General features: G+C 35.9%; 1 pseudogene across 1 annotated transcript; it reads right to left on the bottom strand.

The window, feature by feature from the left end:
• Positions 1-2,630: 2,630 nt before the first annotated feature.
• Positions 2,631-8,300, bottom strand: LOC146267957 (uncharacterized; annotated as a pseudogene). Its single transcript, XR_014768926.1, has 4 exons — positions 7,362-8,300; positions 7,104-7,170; positions 4,432-4,597; positions 2,631-3,151 (listed from the first exon to the last, which is right to left on the bottom strand). The product of XR_014768926.1 is annotated as an uncharacterized LOC146267957 (transcript).
• Between the last annotated feature and the right edge of the window lie 594 nt (positions 8,301-8,894).

Here is an 8,894-nt window from a genome sequence, read left to right as displayed (position 1 = left end):
ACGTGTATCATAACCAGAAGTCCGTTGGTTTGGTTATAGTCTGTGAAATTAGTTCTAGTTATTGGTGTTCAATGGCATACAAAGTAAGTCTTCTCATATTAGCCTAGTTAGTAGAGCTAGCAACAATGAATGGCAGATTAAAGGATCCAAAGCAAGTTAGCTGGTAAATTGATGAAAATCCTGCATTTTTTATATATTTCAACCAACACATATCAATTGTTATTAGTAGTATTTCATATAGCCAGCTTTGGATACAATTTATCGTAAGATTATGACTTGTTAGATTCTAATTGCAGTTAGAGCTAGACTAGGGCTAGTATCTAATCTAACATTCCAGAAGTTACATGCCGAACTTTGTAAATGCATTGAAAACGCTATTCAGGAGCTGAAAAGCACTTTAGAGCAATAAAAAAAGGAAAGTTTCAACAACGGAATCTAATGGCTAAACATCTTCACAAAACCCCTTTACCATGTATGTAGTGCCACAGAAACATGTTATAACACTTAAAACATCAAGAAAACCATTCAGACAGAAGTTACATGCCAAACATTGTAAATGCATTGAAAACGCTATTCAGGAGCTGAAAAGCACTTTAGAGCACTTAAAATATGAAAGTCTCAAAAAGTGAATCTAATTGCTTAACATCTTCACAAAACACCTTTTCCATGTATATAGTGCCACAGAAACATGTTATAACACTTACAACATCAAGTAAACCATTCAGACAGAAGTTACACTGTAAAACTTTTCACTGTAAATTTACAGTAATATACTGGCAGCAGCTTCGCCAGTAAACTACTGTTTATTTACAGTAATCATACTGTATTTCAAAAACTACAGTACTTAACTGTAAACAGGTATACAGTCACTAATTGTATTATATGAATTTACAGTAATATACTGGCAGCAGCTTCGCCAGTAAACTACTGTTTATTTACAGTAATCATACTGTATTTCAAAAACGACAGTACTTAACTGTAAACAGGTATACAGTCACTAATTGTATTATATGAATTTACAGTAATATACTGGCAGCAGCTTCGCCAGTAAACTATTGTTCATTTACAGTAATCATACTGTATTTCAAAACTACAGTACTTAACCCTTTACTGCCTGGGACAAAATTCTGAACATTCCATATGCTGTTGAAATATGATGTTCATATTAATTTTCATATTTTATGAATTTTCATATTAAATCATACACCTTAACTGTTCATACCATATTGAAGAGGAGAACTAGGGGATTTTTATGATGTAAATAATTATATGATTACTTATGGAAAATCATATTTTATCAAGGTGGTTTTAGGCAGCCATTTTTTACAAAAAACGTTTCCATCCACCATACCTCATCAGACAACTTAATTTTTAACCACTTTAATTACGAGATAGAGAAAAACTTTGAGCAGGTGGAATATCCACAAATCTGTGGGCAATGTAGAACAGAAAACAGATTAGAAATATCATATTTTGATTAAAAGTTATGACCATTCTAGCGACTAGTGGAGACATAGGGGAAACCGGAATTATCCTCCCCCAAAAGTAGCTAGCGCTATGGCTGGATACTCCTCTCGATAACTAAAAAACGTTGGAGATTCTTCCACAGTAGACCGAATTGGCCAAGCAAGGCATGTACATTTAGCTTACAATGTACATAATCTAGCTAGTTAATGTTGTTTTTCCAAGCTTTTTTAGAAATCTGCTCAAATCGAAGCTAAACAATGCTACTACCGTCATAGCTGCCTGTCACAAACAGCCAAGCCGGACAGTCATTCTTTCCTGAAAAAACTCGCGTCACTGCCACAAACAAATTCTTCGTAAGGAAAAAGTTTAGACTTTTAATAGACAATATTGACAACACATATTAAGAAACTTGTCTTTACTCATAATATCGTCTCCGATTTCAATTCGAAGCTGTAAATCTAACACTGTAGGCAATCTCCCGTTGTCTCCGCTCTGGCTCCGCCTCGGAAAACAATGGCTGCCGTTGCTGACGATGTATTTATTTCCCCCTCCCAGTAACCCCTTAACCAATGGTATGTGCTTTGAGCTTAACTTGTCATGAGTATCTGGCAGTTTTCAGAAATAAAATCGGTGATTGGACGGCAAAGATATTAAGGCGGGAACCATGGGAATTTTATTTCCCATATTTGAATGGTCCGGCAGGAAAGGGTTAACTGTAAACAGGTATACAGTTACTGACTGTATTATATGAATTTACAATAATATACTGGCAGCAGCTTCGCTAGTAAACTACTTTTTATTTACTGAAGGCATATACTGTATTTTAAATTTAAGATGCTTTACTGTAAATAGACAGACAGTTTCTTACTGTATTATTTGAATTTACTGTATTTAACTGGCAGCTGCCAATATTACACTGTAAATCTGTAAATCTAAAAATATGTTCATTTTTTTTTTAATTACTGTAAATAAACATATTATTGAATTTGTTTTACATTTATACACTTGTGTTGGCAGCATAAAGAAATCCTATTATAAAAATCTCAAAATATTGCAGCTTTAAACTCTACCTTAGGGAAGACTGCAGAAAAATATCAGTCCTAAATAACAATGAAAAAAAGGCAAGATTCAAAATCTAATTAACACTTTATTTATACTGTAAATATCATGTGAGTATACGTACATCAGTGTTTGCAGTTTTGTGAACTGTATCAAAGCCGTAGCAGAAAAAGTTAACACCCGTTTTGCGGCGTGTTTGTGACGTTGAACATACGCACCAGAAGAAAAAAACAAAGGCACCCGTCTACGTGCAATGGAAAATGTGTCTATCATTTTCGATCTAAATCATCTGAGCCAGATTATTATACACACACTATTATATAGCCAGTCACAATCCCAATACACTACAAACAGGGAAACTGCTGTATATAACTAAACTAAACAACACAAAATGAGTTTTGGCCCTTTATCGGCATATATTGTTCACTGATGAAAGTTGGTATCTGCGCTTAAAACAATGAGAAAAGATCAAACAAAGTCCCACTTGAAGTTGTTGAGCTTCCTGATTAGGGTGCAGACATGCGGGTTCACTGTTGATGTTTTCTTCTGGACCATCTTTCCAGTTTTTCTGCTGGGTGCCTGTCCACTGTATGATCCTCTCTCAGGATTAATCCCCATGCAGATTCTAAATGACAACATAACAACACAAATGCTTTAGGTTAGTGAAGAAACGGTTAATTTTGTAGGAGAACATATAGACTTTCAGTGTTAAAGGAGCTAAAGCTTAATTTGTATTTTTTTTAGTATTATAGTAAGTAGTATTCAGCTACTAAACAAGTTTAAAAACTGTATATTATTTATACCAATGTATAACTACACATTCCAAAGGATTTTTTTTTTTAAAGCTTAATACAATTATTTTATTATAAGTTGACTTTTTTCATCCTGTATTTGTGGAGAACATTTCATGAACATAAGAGCTGTGTTTTTATAGTATTATTTGAGAAAACTTTAAAGAGGAAAAATATTATTTTATTTTGAAATGTCACAAAATTAACAATGCTGCTTGACGGTATACGCACAACCGGCACATACGGGTACTTAGCTAAAACTCAATGCCACGCCCCCTTTTGGGGGATAGAAAACAGATGGTCCCATAGAAGTCAATGGAATTTTACGCAATTTTGACAAATGTGTGTGGATTTATTTCTTGTTAAACAGATGGTTTGTTTTATACACGTCTAATGTTTATATTGTGACCTTGCCTGAACCTGAGCACGATACCTTAATAAACTAAGTTTGAACGCCGCTGGTCTGGCCTATAGCCCGGAGCCTGTCTAGTCTATAGCCTGGAGCCGGTCCGGTCTATAGCCTGGAACCAAAGCCAAATCTATCAGGATCTACTTTAGGACATGGCAAGAGGACAAATCAAAGACCAGAGTTTTTGGATGTGTTGTTGGTGCAACAAACTACTCAGCAACCTTTCAGCGTAGTTATTAATTCAAAACGGTTTGTTTAAAGTAAAAGTTTGGAGTGATTTACATTTCCTCTGTCGTTACGCTGTTGTCGTCTGTGGGGGACGCGGGATTGTTTTCCCCTAAAAGTGTGCGTGAATCTGTTCAGAGACTTCCTATGACGTTGCTCTGGTTTAGTTACAGGGCTGCCGCTACAGCATTACGGGTGGCGATAGGTACTTACGGTAAAGCAGCCTATTGTGTGCTGCACATTGTACACCAAATGAGCTGCGCACAAGCAGACCTATGGTTTTGGTCTGGTTTCACCCAATCCAGATTTAGTGTCGCGAAAAGATGTCAAACCCTTAAGTATTTTTATTATTTTTTACATTTTAGTAAATGTATATGCTTGTAGTACATCAGCAGCTTTAGCTACTGAAATTCTAATTTTGGAGCACTTAATCAATAAAAAGTCAATCCAGGTGTGTAATATGTGTGGGAAATCTCCTACCTCTAAATGAACTCCAATGAGCATGCAGCATTGTCCTGGTATTGCAGGTTAAAGTTGTAGTACGTTGACATCAGAACAGCAAGCCCCAGCACAAAAGACACTCCCTCACTGACAACCTGGCCCTCCACGCTTACAAACCAGCGCTGATCAGTCAGCAAAGTTGGACCTGAAAAAAATATGAATGTGTGGTATATTCAACATTGACACTGTTTATTCTTTTGTGAAATTACTCTTATGTATTGTAAAATGTTATTTCTATCGTAACATTAAACAGCATGTATTAATAGGAACCAGAGAAGCGGAACTATTTAGTTTAAGTGGTGTTGCGCCCAGTTTCCGCTAGGGGAGTGGCTCCGCCCTCCCCCTCCAGAGAAGATTTGGGAAGCAAAAAGAAACGCTGCTGTCTCCATTCCAATTAATGTATATCTGTATTTACCAGGTCAGTATTGATACGAGGTCAACTACCTACGACTTTAAAATGTTAAACGTTGTATTTTTCTTTGCATTACTCAAAATATTGTGTATGATGGAAAATGACTAGTTTAAAACAAACAGTTAGCAACGCACTTCGCGGCATGGTCTGTATGAGTTGCGGCGAGATGAAAGGAATAGCAAATACATATCTTGTACAGTTAAGTTTGAGGCGCGGGGTCCTGATTGTTTGAGCAATGTTCACTATGTTTTAATTGTAATATAATTGCTGGAGTTGTTTATTGAAAGGATGCACTTATGTAGATGTTATGGGGTGTATTTCCACGTTTATCACCGAGTGAACATTCCCGTCTTGTGCTAGCTAGTGAACGTGCTAGTGTGGGGGTTACTTTCCTGACCTACATAAGGTAGCGAACATCATCATTTTGTGTAAATTAGTAAAAGTACCAATTAGTAATGTGAAACAATGTGATTAAACAAATGTGTGATTGGATAATAATAAAGCAGAGAAGATTTGGGAAGCAAAAAGAAACGCTGCTGTCTCCATTCCAATTAATGTATATCTGTATTTACCAGGAACTAAAAGACAGCCATCAAAATCATTTGTTGCTGTGGCCCATCAGTCTTGGGACCCGTAACAAATAGTTAATAGAAATGGCAACAATATGATTTCACTGTACATAAATTAATTTGATCTGAATTTATTTACATGTCCACACGATTTGATTCTATGTCTTCATACGTATGGCTAAACAAAATATTAGTTTTATCTATGGCATTGTGGCTTTACCCAACAAATACTAACCCTGATGACTTTCCATCAGTGTATTTTCCCCTAGAGCCCATGGTTTGTTAGGTCATGACAGCCTTTACTATAATGCACTGCAGAAAACCCTGTTTTTTATTGATGTGGCTATCTAAATAAGAGATGCACTGATTACAAATTTCTAGGCCCATTCTGCTTTCCGATTTTCTCTGAGTTAGGCCAGCCGATACCAATTTTAGCCGATTCCGATTTCATTTTTTCTAACCACTTTAAAGCACACACAAATATGTATTTTCTATCTTGTCTTTAATAGAATTTTTTTTGAAGAGATAATCGATTGCTATACAATAGAACTATATAAATTACTTCTGGTGTGGGAAATTCACACACATCTTAAGTACAATTTTAGAACCATTTCCTTCTTTTCACATCCAATATCACACTTAATATAATAAATATAGCCTTGCCGTATAAAGTTATTTCTCAAAACACACACGCAGGCCTGTTTGAACGTCAACAGTAACATTACCTGAACACATAAAACGTCACCACTCATTTTACACACAGTTTAGCAACAGAACTAAACGCTGAGGGAAGATTACTATGTTTTTAATGTTGGTTTTGACTGGTATGCATCCCCACTAACCTGCAAAGCGTTTTAAACAGTAATGTTAATACAGCGTCTCTTTTTCTTTTTTTTATTAATACAGCATCTTTTTATTTTTTTTATTTTATTATTATAATTTTTTATTAACACAGCGTCTCTCTTTTTTTAACACAGCGTCTCTCTTTTTTAACAAAGCGTCTCTCTTTTTTTTTTTTTTTTTTTTTTTACACAGCGTCTCTTTTTTTTGTTGATTATTATCTTTTATTAACACAGCGTCTCTTTTTTATTAATTTTTTTTAACACAGCGTCTTTTCTATATATATATTTTTTTTTTTAACACAGCGTCTCTCTTTTTTTTACACAGCATCTCTCTTTTTTAATTATTATTATTTTTTTATTAACACAGCATCTCTTTTTTATTTATTTTTTTATTAACACAGCGTCTCTTTTTTATTATTTTTTTTATTAACACAGCGTCTCGTTTTTCACGGGACCCGCGGTTTGAGAGATAGAGAGAGAGAGGGAGAGAGGCTGAGATCAGTAGAGCAGATGGCTCTGCAGGGCTGTATATAATTACGACTTTATAACATTTCATAAACAGCTGATTGAGCGGTGGTGTGCTGATCTTGTGCGAAATTAAATCATGCGACGCCTGAGTGCCGATTCGAAATCGGCCGATCACGGTCACCGGCGGGTCAATCAGTGCATCTCTAATCTAAATAAAACTGAAATGATTAACATATTTGTTAATGTTCTGTAATATTGACTGTAATATAATAATGAACTAAAAAAGGCTGCTTATGAGCTGTATGTTAACCCGTTGTCTCATTTGTGGTACTACAGTAGACTGCCACACAAACTACGTACCAAGTATTATTAATCTTGGGCTTTCAGGCAGCGGGACAGTCCGTATCATGGTAGGAGTGGCAGACATCTAAAAAGAAAAAACATAACAAAAATGCAATAATTACGTTATATTAGCATCTTGAAAGAAATCAAACATTTCAAATAATATAACATAGGGGAAAATATTGTAGGAGGGAAGAAGGAACATCTATTTATAATTCTATAGCTGCTTTAATAATTGTTCTAAAATCAAACTGACATTGTCAGATTTATACTTACATCAGCTTCGATGATGAGGGCGTCCAGTGGTTCTTTGAAATGCGCCATCAACAGCTGGATGATGTTGGGAGCTGTCACACTGCAGCCAGCTCTGGAGAGAACAGCTTTCACTTCTTCATTGTTTGTGTTTTGTCTGAAGAATTCAGTGAGGATTTTGCCATGCTCTTCGACAAAGGCCTCGATTTTTCGTACAATTGGAACATCAGTCAGCAGTTCAAAATGAGAACACATGCATCTTGGCACAAACAAGTAGGGCCATTGCTGCTTCAAGTCTTCAAATGCTGGCCCTGGAATTGCATTTATCATTTGACGCTGCAGGTAGTATGTTGTCTCCATAAGATTGATCACTTCTGCCCTTTCCACTCCTGACAAACCTTCGTGTGAAAAGATCTCCGTCATCCTTTGTGTCATCTCTTCCAAAGCTTCTGATGTCTTCTCAGGTGGAAGTTCAGGGTTCCATCGTATGCAGCCATAACTGTCTGCAGGTCCTCGTTGTGGTGTTTCAGCAGTCACTGCCTTAGATTTTCTCCGCTGAGCCAGGGTGTTGTTTCTGTTCAAATGCTCTATGCGTACTTTCATTTGAGATAAAAATGTATTCATATCCTGCTCCTACTGTCGTTCTTCCATCATCCATTGTATCTGCAAACGACTGTGGATACTGTCTCACTATGGCCTTTGCAATCATCAGACATTGGGCTCTGCTTGGATTCACTTCAAACTTTCTCATGCCATCAACAAGTATTTGAATAAACTGTCGCCTGTTCCCCGGCAGAGGCCTCTTTCCATTCTGAATGGCTGTACGCAAGGCAAGGGAAATTGTGTCCCAGTTAATTTCAAAAGTGTCAGGCCAGTTTCTTATAGGCTGAGGTGGAGACATTGGAGGAGAGGACATGGGGCTACTTGACAATGGAGAGGTCTCCATCAATGGGCCACATGCAGACATCTGCATGGCCTGCGAAGGCCACAACTGTTCTCTGGCTCTGCAATGACAAAAAATATAAACAATTATAAGATGGATTGTTGTAGAGTCAGAATGATACTCCTCACTCACATTTTTATCCAAACATCAGTTTAATGCTTTGACATAGTCAATATGGATATTTATTTGTAGTTTTGTATATAATTGCTACATTTAACTCTATCTACTGTAAATTTTAGAAGCCATCTGTGAATGGGTAAAAAGATTCAACATACTATATGAATATACTGTATTTAGTTATCGGCTGTAGAAGGCAGAAATATGAAACACACTTGCTAATTTGTTGACAAAACACCATAATATAGCCTAATACCTGTACATATTTACAGAGACTTGAATTTGTGTAATATGTTAATAGAAATATGATACACATTCTTGTATTTTCTCTCTTATCTTGTTTTTGTCATTTGTCATTGTACAGTATCTGCTTTTATTATATTTTTTCCTTTTAATTCTCTACTCTTTTTAATATTGTTGTATTTTTTCTTATTGTCTTCTAACATTGTATTTATCTTCTCGTCTTAACTTATATTATAGTTTATTCTCTTCCCTTT

Source organism: Hypomesus nipponensis, chromosome 11 (genome assembly GCF_054491055.1).
Source record: "Hypomesus nipponensis isolate SF chromosome 11, ASM5449105v1, whole genome shotgun sequence".
Lineage (NCBI taxonomy): Eukaryota > Metazoa > Chordata > Actinopteri > Osmeriformes > Osmeridae > Hypomesus > Hypomesus nipponensis.
The sequence above is the reverse complement of the archived record's forward strand: the minus strand, read 5'-3'. Positions and strand labels throughout refer to the sequence as shown.